The 15368-nt window shown below is 48.3% G+C and overlaps 1 protein-coding gene across 1 annotated transcript in view; it reads left to right on the top strand.

The window, feature by feature from the left end:
* LOC140721129 (NACHT, LRR and PYD domains-containing protein 3-like) overlaps positions 1-15368 on the top strand; it is a 752838-nt gene that overhangs the window by 335693 nt on the left and 401777 nt on the right. The window lies entirely within an intron of this gene.

Here is a 15368-nt window from a genome sequence, read left to right as displayed (position 1 = left end):
AATGGTCACTAGGGAGGGAGTGAAAGGTTGACTGAAAATGGTCTCCGGTGAGAAAGTGATGGGCTGAGTGACAATGGGCGCCAGGGAGGGGGCGATGGGCCGAATTAAGATGGCCGTGGTCACCTTGTTTCTGATGGCCGACAGGGAGGGAGTGATACACTGACAAGAGAGTGGGAGAGAGAGGCAGAGTTAAAATGAACCGATAGGGTGGGGATTTTGCACTGACTGAAAATTATCACGGGGGGGGCGGGGAAAGTTATGTGCTGATTAAATATTGGATTCTGGATTAAAACCAGAAAATAAAATTAATACCAGGGAGAGAGTGACGCGCCAATATAACATTGTCTATAGGGAAGAGGTGACGCGCGCTTTGAAAATGGTTTCCAGGGAGGAAGGGAGGGATGCACTGAGAGAAAATGGACGCCAGGAGGTGACAAATCAGAGGGAGTGGCGGCCAGATCTGAAATAGTCTCTGAAACCTTTGTTACAATGGCCGACAGCGAGAGAGTAATGGACAGTCAACAGAGCGGGAGAGACGCACCGGGTAAAGTGGCTGAAATGCAGTCAGTGGCACATTGAGAAGAGAGAGGGGGTAATGGGGCAATGTAAAATGACCTATTGCTCTGACATAAAATGGCCGCTGCTTCGCTTAAACTCTCTGACGGGGCAGTATAGGGTTAGTGATATCTTGTTTAAAGTGGGTGCCGGGAAGGGAGGGGATGAGACTGCGATTGAATACGGCCGTCAGCATCGTTAATTTTGTTGGGAAAAAGGGAGAAATGTGGTGACTGAGGAGACCCCGTTCGGCCGGGTTGAAACGGGACCAAGGAGGGAGAGATGTGGTGACTGAAGGAGACCCCGATCGGCCGGGTTGAAACGGGACCAAGGAGGGAGAGATGTGGTGACTGAAGGAGACCCCGCTCGGCCGGGTTGAAACGGGACCAAGGAGGGAGAGATGTGGTGACTGAAGGAGACCCCGATCGGCCGGGTTGAACCGGGACCAAGGAGGGAGAGATGTGGTGACGGAAGGAGACCCCGCTCGGCCGGGTTGAAACGGGACCAAGGAGGGAGAGATGTGGTGACTGAAGGAGACCCCGTTCGGCCGGGTTGAAACGGGACCAAGGAGGGAGAGATGTGGTGACGGAAGGAGACCCCGCTCGGCCGGGTTGAAACGGGACCAAGGAGGGAGAGATGTGGTGACTGAAGGAGACCCCGCTCGGCCGGGTTGAAACGGGACCAAGGAGGGAGAGATGTGGTGACTGAAGGAGACCCCGATCGGCCGGGTTGAAACGGGACCAAGGAGGGAGAGATGTGGTGACTGAAGGAGACCCCGTTCGGCCGGGTTGAAACGGGACCAAGGAGGGAGCGACGCCTTGGATAAAGTGAGCGGCAGAGAAGGAGTGAAGGGCAGGTTGACTTCAATTAATCCCATCCTGTAAAATCTCATTTCAGGGAAACAGACACCATCAATTTGCGGGAGACTCCCGGAACTCCCGGGAGAGGTGGGATGTCTGCAATAGAGCAGCTCCTTAGCGGCCAGCCAGCTAGTTTAAATAACGTTAGCTATGCTAATGAACGAATGACACCCGTTAAACTCACCTCAACAGTGATTTTAACCCCCCCCCCCCCCCCATGGGCAATAGAAAACACAATGTTGCAGACAGTGCAGCGAGCAACACTCTCATTATTTTGACCCCTAATTAGGCAGGGGTAAACTTCAGTGTAGTTTGGGGTGAAGTACGTTTTGTATTTTCTGTTTTTGCAGTACTCTACCATGGCTCGCTCTCTCTCTCTCTCTCTCTCTCTCTCTCTCTCTCTCTCTCTCTCTCTCTCTCTCTCTCTCTCTCTCTCTCTCCCCCCCCCCCTCTCTCTCTCTCTCTCTCTCTCTCTCTCTCTCTCTCGCTCTCTCTCTCTCTCTCTCTCTCTCTCTCTCTCTCTCTCTCTCGTTCCCAAAAAAAACGATTTCCGTGATATTTTATATAAATTGCGGCGTCAGGGAGCCGCTATCAATATGCGGGAGCCTCCCGGAACTTCCGGGAGAGGTGGGATGTCCGACGCTTCACTTGAAATGGCCGCTGGGGAGAGAGTGGCGGCTTTGGTAGAAGTGAGCACAAGAGAGGGAGGGACGCGCTGATTTAAAATGGCGAATCCTTGGTTAATGTGGCCGCCAGGGATGGAGTGAGATACTGACTTACAATGGCCACTGTCACACGCAGAATCTATGGCGAAGGAACATGTGGTGCCCATGGATACAATCCCGGGATCGAATGTGTTATTGATTGTAATAACAGCATTTTAATTTGTGTTTTATATCGCCTTGTGCATTGTATATATGTTTTAAGTCCAACAATTTCGTCATTGAATAAGCTAATGTATATATCAGATATTCACTCATACACATATACATGTTGGTTTTGGGGAGGAGGTGAGGGATTTAAGAGGAAAAGGAGTACGAGGAGTGGACTGATGAGACAGTGAACGTGTCGAAGTCACTGACTCAATAGGGGACGGAAAGGGGAGGGGCAGAAGTTCCTGTCTGAACTGATGGCCGAAATGGAAAAGATAAAGACGGGGTGAGGAGGAGTGAAACGCCAGAAACGGAGCAGGAGTGATGTGATCGGGAGGAAGGGGAATGATGGGGTGGGGAGGGACCGGAAGCGATGGGATGCCGAGGGAGGGGGGAGTGGTGTGACGGGGAAGGAGGGGAAGTGATGGGACGGGGAGGGAGGGAGAATAATGGGACAGGGTGGGGAGGAACAGGATGGGAAGTGTGGGGGAGTGACTTACTCAATAGAGGAGGAAGGGTTGGTGGTGACATTTCCTTCGTAAATAAGACGGACGGCAAGAAAGGGGAGGGGTGTGCTAACACTGTCACAAAATGGCTGTCGGCAGAAGGTTAAATGGAGAGTTGGGAGAGCAAGGAGGGAGAGAAAGGAGAGGAGAGATGAGGAGTTGAGATTGAATAAACTGGAAGTGTGTGGAAGGTGAGGAAATGGATGTGCGCCATTATACGATGCTGGGAGAGCGGTTGTCAATGGTAAACATCACAAAATGGCCGCCAGCCAGGGTAAGATGGGCGGTGATAGAGGGAAGAGCGAGGGGACAGGGAGCGGAGTATTTCAGGAGTGACGGGAGCCGAGGGTGGGAGAGGGCGACTAGTAACAAGGGAGCAGGAACTGAGGGGTTCTCACGGGGGAGGAATGTGACTAGCACCGTTAATTCCTTCCCCCTCCGTCTCCAAAATCCCGCCTTGATGTTTCTTTCGGGCCGAGCCTCAGGTCGCTCGACTGTCCCATGGAGTAGGGGGACGTGTCATCACTGGGGCCCGTCAAAGGCAGGAGTGGGCGGCAGCTTGCTGGACAAGATGGAGGCGAGGATTGTCGGTGCGGGCTGTTTGGCGTGGATCATCACCATCTTCTGCAGGGTGGGGGAGAGGGAGGGATCAGTTTGAGGAGGGGAGGGGAGAAAGAGAAGGGGAGGAGAGGAGACTACCCACTCCCTCAGCCTCTCTCTCCCTCAATCCCCTCTCTCCCTCCCTGTCCCCTCTTCTCTCTCCATCTCATCCTCCACTTCTCTCTCCCCACCATATCCTCCTCTCTCCATCCCTCCCCACGCTTTTATTCCATTTCTACCCCCTCCCTCTGAACTGTCTAGTCCATCAGCAATAACAGGAACGATTCTCTAATTCCCTATAAAGTATGAAATTATAAGTATTATCTCGGATAAATTCAAGATTGGAAAAGACAGTGACATGCGAGTTTGCATTTGAACAATCGTTGGCAGGCGAAAAATGCAGATGTTGTCAATAAATTATTCCTTTTTAGGGTAGCAGGCAATCACATGTGCGGTACCGCACAGAATGGAGCCCGTCTGTCACGATATAGACTGGATTGATCATGTCGATAAGGTCGGGACCGGGCATTCTATTTATTTTTTTTTTCCGAAGTTCTGGGCGAGATGAAATTGGGCGATGTGGAGAATTATGAGGACGCCGGGATTATCCAGTGCAATTTAATGGATCTCGATGTGTGCGAAAATCCATGGCAATTAAAAAAAAAACGTGGATAAATGTAATGAATGGGGAAAATTAAAAGAGAAATGCTTCCAAAATAGCGATTTTCATAATTTATTGGAAATTTCTCGTGTGCCAATTCTCCGGTCGCCTGGAACACTGTTCACTGTTCACGTGTAAATAGGGCAACCAGTTCAAGTCAGAAATGGTCAGTTGATATTCTCAGCAAGTAACTTTTATCTCCGTCAGAGTCAAGTGTTCCTACTCCAACTTCGTCTCGATATTATGAGGCAAGAATTGGAGTGTCGCGTGCAGCCTGTGCTCCTTGCTTAAGAAATACCTACTCGCAATAGTGGAATGTTCACCATCTTGGTTTCTGACGTAGCTGTACTGTGATGGGTATTGGATTACGTGGACTGGACGCTCCGTCGCGAAGCTGCTTCATTCAAACAATGACCTGTGCATTCATTCACACTGAGCAAGATGAATGATTTGCAAATATTGCAGATAATCTCTGTCTGAGTTTACATGGTCGGCACAACATTGTGGGCCGAAGGGCCTGTAATGCGCTGTAGACTTCTATGATTCTATGATTGACAGTCTGGGTGCAGGGAATATGTATCCTGTCCCGTGCTGTCGAGGCCTAGGAGGCAAAATTTCGGAAGAATGAATACACTGTACACGACGGATATCAGACGAAATTACTTAATGCTCGTGAGTGGTGAATCATTGGAATCCGACAGCAGTGAATCTGAGGTTAACAGTAACTCAGCCTTACCCTTGATGGGTAGTGGAGGGCGATTAGGTTGGGGCTGCCTGATTGCAAATCATAATGTTTATTTCATTCCGTTCTCTTTCTCCAGTGAATTTAGTGTTGATTGTCATCCTGTTCCGGGGAAAGTGCGGCCTCCCCACCTGACACCACGTGGTTCCTGGTGGCCATGGCAGCGGCGGATCTACTGGTCATTATCACTGAGGTCGTTTGGTATCAACTCAATTATCATTATTTTCCCGTTTGTTTCCTGAACGTCCCCTCTGTGTGCACTGTTCTCCGTGTCCTGTCCCGCATTGCCGTGAACTGTTCCGTCTGGTTCACCGTCACTTTCACCTTCGATCGGTTTGTTGCCATTTGCTGTCAGAAACTGAAAACAAAGTACAGCACGGGGAGAACGGCGGCCGTGGTTCTAGCGCCATCTAGCGGTCTGTTCCGTCTGAAAAACGGCCCTGTCTACTTCACTTACAGAGAGATCATTAACAATGGACCATGGTTCTGTTATCCGAAGCCGAGTTACTTCACTCAACCGGAGTGGGTGGCGTATGACTGCTGTGACATCGTTTTAACTCCGTTCCTCCCATTCGGCGTAATTCTGCTGCTCAACGCTCAGACAGTCAGGCACATTTCAGTGGCCAGTCGGGTCCGTAGGGGCTGAGGGGTGAGCAAGGGGGGAAACATCAGTGACCTGGAGATGGAGAGCCGGAAGAGTGTCTTTACCCTCTCCGGCAGCTTCATCCTCCTGTGGATGACGAATGTTGCAGAATTTATCTACTATCACATCACCGGGATAGGATCACAGGGGAATGACTCGGAAATTATTTCAGCCTGTGCCGGGTATTTGCTGAGGAATTTCAGCTGCTGCACGAACACATTCATTTACGCCGCCACTCAGTCCAGATTCGGAGAGCAGGTGAAAAGCGCGGTGAGATATCCGTTCATTTCAGTACTCCGGTTCATTAACAGAGCAACCCGCAAACGAAGCTCAAACCTGCTCACAGTCAGCCCCGCTGCTCCCGACTTCTACCCTCTCTTCCCTAAGGTCAGTAAGTCTTGGTCAAGCGAACTGGAGAAGAACAAAGGACGCCCCCATGAACGACGCCCGGCCGATCCGAACACGAAGGCCTCAGTGAATAAGGACACGGAGAGGAAAATTGCAAAATACAAGAACACAGAACAATTATTGCGCGACACGTTAATTCCTCCGGGTACGTCCGCCTATAAGGTTTGGTTGGAAATAGGGGACAACAGGGACTCTGCTACCTTTTCTAGTGATTTACGTGTTGGATCAGCCCCATGGAGTCTTCTTCGGTTTGGTAAAAATCGGATATCGGAAAGGAGAATCTGAGAACGGACGTGGGGATCCTAATTGGGAACTGACTTACATGTTTTACTGAATGGGGAGAGGTGGAACAGCGGCAACAGCGCCCTAAGGTAAAGGCCAAGAAATGGAAGAATAATAGTTCAATGGCAGATTCTAGCGTCAGACCGAAGCCCCATTGGGTGGTTTGTAGCCTCAGCCGGCGCCTCCGCCTCCCTATGACGCCCCATGAATGATATCGAGATTATAGAAATGGCAGCGGGGTTGCAACAATAAAGACCCCAGATCGGGCAGCCAGCCCAGGGTGTGACCGCAGCAGATGTTCGCTCGCCTGGTACCGAACCCTGCCCCTTTGCCCGGTTCTCCCGGAGCCCGCGGGCGGGAACGGACGCTCTGTTCACGGAGGGTCGAGGTTCCACCAGACGGGGGAGAGGGGCCCTTCAAATCCCCCGGATAATAGTGGACGATATCCCTATTTAAAAAACCAGGACCCCGGCTGACGTACGCAGTCCGATCAGCGACGCCCCGGATCCACTAAGCAAACCTGTAGCTTTTCATAATTACGAAATGGGTTGTTTAAGATCACGGGAGAAAGGGGGCAATTCACACAGAAAGGGGAGGGGAAGCCGGGAGTTCGGCCAAGGTCCCGGGACGGGAGGCAGGACGGATGTCGGAAATGTGGGCGAAAGCGGCATTAGGCCAGAGAGAGCCGAGGCGGAGCGGAGAGAAGGGTTAGGAGAGGGCAATTGGAAAGAATCACCCACGAAGCCCCGGGAAGTGAAACATTTCACTCTGCATAACCCCTTCAGGTCCCAGTAGGGAGGGCACGAGGGGAAGACGATACAACCGGCTCTGATCGGGCTCCATGAGAAGCCGCAGGAGGATCCATTCCCGGATGTAGAAATAGCTGAGAAACGAGTCCGTGTCCTGGTCGATTCCGGCGCCACGATACCGTCCGTAAGCCCCTCTGTGGCACTGCCTGAGAGTACTATGAGTATAGAGACCGTGGGGATAACCGGACTCCCCATGACCGACCCATTTTCCCAGCCCGTAGAGATTAGTGTAGAAGGTAGAGGGATTGAAGAAACATTAGTCATAGCCAATAACTCACCCGTTAATCTACTCGGACGCAAGGCTTTGTGCAAACTAAAGTCGTAATTCACTGCCCTCCCCTGGGATAGTACCTTCTTCCCTTGAATACCCTCCAACCCTGACCCGCTCTGTCATGATCGAAAGGGGCGTGGCAGTGACGAGAGCGCGAATAAAACGTCGGATGAGAGTGATAATTGGTAGAACGTGGAGATGGTGGGATGCATGAGACAAATGGTGCTGAGTCTCTCTGGGCTTCTAAACGAGTTTAACTCTCCCGGCTGTCGCGGTCGCTGCTGACGACAGTTCTGTAGTGTCTCGGTGAGAATACAGCGATCGCCTGTGAGAATAGACTAGATATTTAGTTGTCTAACTGAGCTGAGCGGATATGTCTTTCTTTATTAAACTTTTTAGTGATTTGAAAAGAACATGTATACAAACAAGAGAATTATCTCAAATATACATGTCAAAAACAATACAAACAGAAAGTGAAATAAACATTATCAAAATCATACAAATAAGTAAATATATGTGAATATGTGTAATCATAATATGTAGTATATAGTAAAAACAGGAAACAGCTAATTCTGCTCTTATCAGTTAATAAAGAGGGAAAAAAATTAATTTAAAAAAAACAAAAAAAACCCATTACACTATATGAAAAAGGGGTGGGGGTGGAAATGGGCTGTGCAGTTTGTTCTGAGGAGACAACCAAAAAAAGAGGAAAGACTTTCAGATCAAATCTAAAACTTGGAAAATAAATAATTGGAAGAGTAATAAAAGAAATCAAATGAAAATGTCGTGAGTGGATATTTCGCTGCGCTGATGAACTGCTCTCTGAACTTGGACTGAGTCACGCCATAAATAAACGTGTTGGTGCAGCAACTTAATATCATCAGCATGTATCCGGAATGTTGAAGTATGTATTCCGAATCGTTGTAATTATTTGGATCCAGTCCGGCAATGGTGTAATAAAGGAATTCGGCAATATACACCGACCACAGGATGATGAAGCTTCCGGAGATGGAGAGAAGTAAGATCACAGACCTCCTCCTGCTCTCCATCTCCGGGTCACTGCGGTTCTCCGCCTTGCTCTGACCCCTCAGCCCCTTACGAACGCGACTGGTCACTAAAATGTGTCTGACTGTCAGAGCGTTGAACAGTAATATTAACACGAACGGGAGTAATGGCACCAGAACGGTAGAAAGCCAGTCATATCCCACCCACCCGGGATCCGTATAGTAGCCCGGCTTTGTAATACAGTCCCAGGGTATATTGTCAATCACTGTCACAGGTTGGTATATAAAGAGGAAGGGCACATTTATAAAACAGAACAGAACTCCAGTTGTTGTCAGAACCACAGCCGCAGTTTTCCCGGTGCAATACTTCGCTTTCCGCTTCTGGCAACAGATGGCGACAAACCGATCAAATGTAAACATGACGGTGAACCAGACAGAACAGTCTGTGACTGCCTGTCCCAGAGCATAAATCACACTGCATACGGGGGTGATGTCCAGGAAAGTCCCGGGGAAGTAATAATAACTGATCCGCCACAATATGACCCGAAATATGATGGTTAATAGATCCGCCGTTGCCATGGCCACCAGGTAGCGAGTTGTGCAGGTGGCGAGGCCGCACTTTCCCCGGGACAGGATCACAATCGCCACTAAGTTCACTGGGGGAACAGAGAAAAAAAAGTGAATTACTGTCTCGCCACTCCGTGAGTCTCCAGAGAGAGATAAGCTGGAAATTCAGAACAATCAAACTTTGCTGACAACAATTTCAGTCAGTTAAAAACGTGTAAACCCGCAGTCGCAGCCAATCACACGTGAGCGTGGGGTGAACGTGTACGGTACTCGGTACTGGCAGAGGACTAGTGTTGGGGAAGGAGGCATTGTCAACAGGTCGTAGACGGCGATTTGGGGAAATCATTCTAAATTTTCAGCCATTAGGTTTTCTGCTGATGGTCAAGTCCTGGAAACCAGATATATTGACTGCCGCGTTTCCCTCACCCAGGTTCTGTCACTCTCTCCATACATCGACTGCCTGCTCCCTCCGCCTCTGAACAACGTTCTCAGCAGACTCATTTTCATCCTTCTCTCATCGACTTCCGTTCGTCACCCGCACAGAGGAGACCCGCTTAGCTCGCTACTTTTAAATTCTGCAACTACTCCTCGCCGGGCTTTATTTTACAATGTGTCAAACCATCCGACCAGAAAGTTTGATCTTCGCATTGAAAGATTCTGTCTGGTTCGACGAACTTTTCATCTACTTCGTACGTTCGTGCTGAAATCATCAAAGATAATATAAGTCCGCTTGAACTTACGGATTTGCCTCTTTCGGATTTGCTCCAAATTACTGCGGGACGATTCTAAATGCTTCGATATTGGAACAAACCCTGCTAGATTAATTCGCACACAGACGCTTATTGGAATCTCCGAAACTCCCGATGGCTCGGGGTCCAACACACAACTAATGACGAACGATCTCCCTTGAATCACAGCGGCGCATCGCCTTCCGCTTTCCCTTCAACGTTGCAACATTTATCTTAAAACATGACGCATCACCTTTCAATCTGAATTTAAAGCTTGTTGCACTATAGATACGGAACAACTCCAAGTAGCTCCTAAAGGCGCCGAGCGCATTGGAGTTTGTTTGTTTTTTTTAGATAGCGGCTTTGCAATGATATTTGAAAACTGCTTGCTACGAAGCCACACAATGAATCCGTCTCACCGATCAGCTGCTCTACATCTGCTTCAACTGCCGGCTTAATTTCCGCCGAGATCACGTAATAAATGTAAAGGGGACATCGAACGAACTGAGAATTTTCTCACAATGTCGGCGCCGCAGTAACTGATACATCGGCATCACAAACCTATCGGTAACGAACGGGAGTAATGGCAGTAGAATGGTAGAAAGCCAGTCATATCCCACGCACCCGGGATCCGTATAATAGCCTGGCTTTGTAATACAGTCCCAGGGTATATTGTCAATCACTTTCACTGTGTGATATATAAAGAAGTAGGGCACATTTTCAAAACAGAGCAGAATGCCGGTTGTTGTCAGAACCGCAGCCCCAATTCTCCCGGTGCAATACTTTGCTTTCCGTTTCTGGCAACATATGGCGACAAACCAATCAAATGTAAAAGCGACGGTGAACCAGACAGAACAGTCGGAGGCCGCCTCTCCCAGGACAAAGATCACACTGCATACCGGGGTGATGTCAAGGAAAGTCCCGGGGAAGGAATAATAACTGACCAGCCAGAATATAACATTCAAGATGATGGTTTGTAGATCCGCCGTTGCCATGGCCACCAGGTAGCGCGTGGTGCAGGTGGAGAGGCCGCACTTGCCCCGGGGTAGGATCACAATAGCCACTAAGTTCACTGGGAAACAGCAAAAAGAATGATAATTACTCTCTCGCCGCTCCCTATGTCACAGGAAAGAAATAAGCTGGGAATTGACAACAATCATACTTTGCAGACAACTTATTTCTGAAGATTTGAAGCGTGTGGAGCGGGAGTGGAAGATGCCTCGCACAAGTACATGCAGGGTGAAAGGGTACAGAGTGTGACGGTTTGTCAACTAATCGCCAAGGGCGCTTTAGAGAAATCAATGTAAACCCGCAGTTACTTCGCACATTGCACGGTATCCGGTTAGAGAGTTTCAGCTTCCGTATTTTTTTAAAGATCTTGTCGGACCCGTTGAATTTTCAGCTATTTTGCACGTGAGTGCTTAATCTACCAATTTTCCAAATGAAAGGCAATATAGGTACTTCAAGACTTCTGTCTCTTTTAGTTTTGTTTCCAGATGGCTACAGGATGATTCTGAATGATTCGATGTTTATTGTTTTAGAGCGGAGTATCGTATGCAAGAACTCAGCATCCGTGAGAAAAGAGTAGCCAACGTTTCGGGCCGAGATCCTTCATCAGGAATGGGGGGAAGAGAGGGCCGAAGCCCAGTAATAGAGATAGGGGAGGGGGTAGGGCCTAGAGGCGAAAGGTGGAAAACCAATCAGAGGAAAGATAAAGGGGGGAGAGGGAGGGGATAAACACGAAAGAACTGTAGAGATAAAGAAGCAGAAAGTTGAAAGGGGAGAGAGACAGAGAGGGACCAGGGACAGGGGAAGGGGAAAGGGAGGGGGAGGGAATTACCGGAAATTGGAGAATTCAATGTTCATACCACCAGGCTGGAGGCTACCCAGACGGTAGATGAGGCGTTGCTCCTCCAACCTGAGTTTGGCCTCATCATGGCAGTAGAGGAGGTCATGATATCGTATGCATATTGCCCCGTCTGACCTCCAACTGACCCTGTTGGGTTGGCTCTTAAATGTCGCTTCAGTTCACGTGGGAACAAATCCTGGCGCACGCAAACGCGCACAGAAACTTATTTTAATTTTGGAAACTCCCGATGTTTCGGAGTCTAACTCACAAGGGATGTAATCCAATCACAAACAAGAGAAAACCTGCAGATGCCGGAAATCCGAGCAACGCACACAAAATGCTGGAGGAACTCAGCAGGCCAGGCAGCGTCAATGGAACAGGGTACAGTCGACAGTTCCGGCCGAGACGCTTCAGCAGAACGGACTTGCTGAGGGGGCTCGGCCCGTAACGTCGTCTGTAAACTTTTTCATTGTGAGTTTATCACAAGAGATGTCTACTTCTCCCCGCTGAATCTCACCGGCGATCCGCTTCCTGCATTCCCTTCAAACTTGCAGCGATTTCTGAAAACACTGCGCAATAATTTCAATTTGAATTTAAAGCATGTTACTGTATTGATTCGGAATAACACTAATAGCCCGTAAAGCTGCAGAAGCTCGAGATTATCGGAGTTTACTTCAACAGCCTGCCATGAATCATATCTCCGATCTTCTACTCTGCATCTATTTCAACCGCCAGTTGATCTTCAGTCGAGGGCACGGATTAAACAGCAAGATTTCTGAACGAACACGGAGATTTATCACAATGTCTGCACCGCACTCATTGATACACCGGCATCACAATGCTGTCGGTAACTGAACGAGTTCACAGACCGCGCACACAGAACCACAATTGTTAGTTCGCCTCTGTTCTTACCAGGAACACCGATAACGGCGATGATCATGAACCATATCTTTCTCACACGGGAAAATACGTCAAGCATTTTGTGTGGGATTCAGCCTGTCTTCCAGCTGCCCGCGATCTCGCTGAAAAAACTCTGAACTGATGAATCTCCACGGTCATTCATTTATACTCGCTCCGGCACACGGAATATTCAGCACTACACAAGGCTGACGTGTCTTCCAACAGCTGGGGTAAAAATAAAAATGACGTAATTCAAGTAAAATCCCAATTGTGAAGAGTTTGCAAAATCTCAAAGACAAAGAAATGACGATTCTCGCAACCAGTGAATATTATTATGAAACACTCTGAGGGTCAGCTCTCGTTTTCATGATTGTCATTGTTGATCACGTGATGTCCTTTCCTTGGCTCCATAGAATTTGTCGTCATTGGATAATTGTGAACCGTTATCGGGTTGCTCTGTTCACTGAGGAAATCGTCTCGGTTATGGATCTTGCAATTGAATCCGATGACGCCGATACTGAACACATGCAAACCGTGAATAAAATTAATTGTAGCACACACAAACTGCTGGAAGAACTCAGCAGATCAGGCAGCATCTATGGACAAGAATCAACAGTCGATGTTTCTGGCCTAGACGTCTTCTTCAAATTAATTAACGCTTCGTCGAGCACCTCATGTCCATCAACATCAAGCGAAATTTCCCGGTGGGCAAACATTTCGATTCCTATCCCCATCCCGAGCCGACATGTCGGTCCATGGCCTCCTCTTGCGCCATCATGAGGCCACCTACATAATGGAGGAGCAATATCTTATATTCTGTGCAGGTAACCTCCAGTTTAATGGCATAAACATTGATATCTCCATATTCTGGTATTCCCCCTTCCTTTTCCCTCTTCTTTATTTCACCACACTGGACTCTTACACTTCTCCTGACTTGCCTATCATCTCTTGTTGGTGCCCGACCTGTTTCCCTTTCTTCCATGATCAACTCTCCTCTCCTATCGGATTCTTTCTTCTCCAGACCGTTTGCCGTTTCCAAATATCTCCAGTCACATAATTCGCCACCCCTCCCCCCCACCTACGCACCTGGCTTCGCCTGTCACTTTCATGCTTTTCCGCATTCCCATCACTCAACCTTTTCACTCTGGCATCTTCTCCATCCGTTTGAAAAGTCGCAGCCCGAAACGTCAGTAGTTTATTCTTTTCCATAGATGTGCCTGAATTGGTGAGGTCCTCCGGCATTTTGTTTGTGCATCAAACTGATGTAGTCCCTCACACAGTGAACCAGCACCCATCCATTTCGCGCTAGCGTGAAGCCAGGCATTTCAATCGACCCTCCATTTGGTTCAAATGTTTAAACCTTCTACATTTATTGCACTTGTACGAAAAATGACAATTGTTTTACAGATGCACAAAATTGATAGCGCTGTTGACAGTGAGGTAGAAAGTCGCATTTACTTGTTTGGACGATCTGAACTGACCTTTCACGGCAAATATAACACGACATTGTATACCGTTTCATTTTGTCCTCCGTTGTGCACATCCATTGAATGGTCTGAATCGAATGACGCACATAAACAGCCTTTCACGTGTCCAGCTACTCCGTGCGGTTTTAAGTCAATGGGTCGTCAGATATGGTATGGAATTGATCGGCTTGTCAGATGGTCCTCGAAGGGCAAACAGGGGTGAATATTGATGTACATATTGATTCCGCTCCATGGATGAGTAGAGCTGGAATATTCACAAAGTGTGAGAAGTTCTGGAGAGTGCTGATGCAGGGACGGACAAGGAAATGGACGGTCAGAATTCACTGAAGGCAGAAGTGGAAGATTTAGCGTAAGTTCACGTAAGGTGTTGGCTTTCTTTGTGAACCGTTATTGACCCAATAACAGTCCCGAGGGTGAGTGTTAACTAGTTTCTCTTTCTACGCAGTCTGGTTCACTGGACGAGTTCTCCGAGTCTATGTTTCAGTCTTGGACCTTGAACATGGACTCAGGTCCAGCAGATCATTATCAAAAGAAGCAATAAACAACTCATTGCGCCCGCTTTTATTTGCTCTAATTAAGTCAGCCTGGAGGAGGAACTTCCATTCCTGCGAGCACATGGCAAGAACAACGAACTTCCCTTCGTCTAGTCTCGTTCCTGGTTACCGATTTACAAACTGGCTGTCTTTCTATCTATCTATCTATCTATCTGTCTGTCTATCTATCTATCTATCTATCTGTCTATTGGACTGTCAGTCTGTCTGTCCTCTACCTGCCTGCTTGTCTGTTTGCCTGTCTAACTGTTCATCTGCGGCTCTGCCAGATATTGCCACTTTGATCGAGAGGGTTTCACAAGGAGAGGGACAATGCGAAGCCGTTATGAAGATGGAAATGCTCATTTTCTCAATCTTACCGGATCAAGGTTTACATGATGGATACACTGTGACATGAGAATGACGTCGTTTTACCATTCCATGGTCAGGTTATGGGCGTTTACCAAGTCCGACTGAATTTCATGACCCATGAGCCACCCAATCTCTCACTTGGTGCACGTTTTTAACTACATTGATGATATATGGTTTGGTGGAGACAGACAGCAAAGCCTAAGTGAAGGTCCACTTGAACTGGCTGAGGAAATGAAGCACAGTGAGTGGACAATGAGCTCAAATGGAAATACCTGTTCTCAGCTATAATGTGGAGACTGGAGATACAACGGAATAATGTAAAAAATAATGATTCAGGAGAGGGCGAAGACTAACATCGAGTACCCTGCAGTCCACAACCAGGGAAGAGCTCCACTGTCGTTGTCCCGACTGAACAGCGGCTGGCATCCGATTTTGGAAACTGCAGTTCCCCGGAGCGTCGATAGATGCCGCTGTCCCTTTCCGACTCAGACTGACAATCATTGCTGCCACATTCCTTCACGGAAAGTCATGCGGCAAGTGATGGCGCATAACAACTCATCAGCCAAACCCCGGGACCCTAGGCAACGGTGATGTTCTTTTCCTGAAAATAACAGATGGGTGGACCTGTCTGTGATATTACTGGCTTTGAGATTGAGAGGAGAATTTGGAAGGACCCACGAAGAACAAAAATGTTAACAGCAAGAGACTTTACTGGCGCGGTG

Source organism: Hemitrygon akajei, unplaced genomic scaffold, assembly GCF_048418815.1.
Source record: "Hemitrygon akajei unplaced genomic scaffold, sHemAka1.3 Scf000050, whole genome shotgun sequence".
NCBI classification, from domain to species: Eukaryota; Metazoa; Chordata; class Chondrichthyes; order Myliobatiformes; family Dasyatidae; genus Hemitrygon; species Hemitrygon akajei.
The sequence above is the reverse complement of the archived record's forward strand: the minus strand, read 5'-3'. Positions and strand labels throughout refer to the sequence as shown.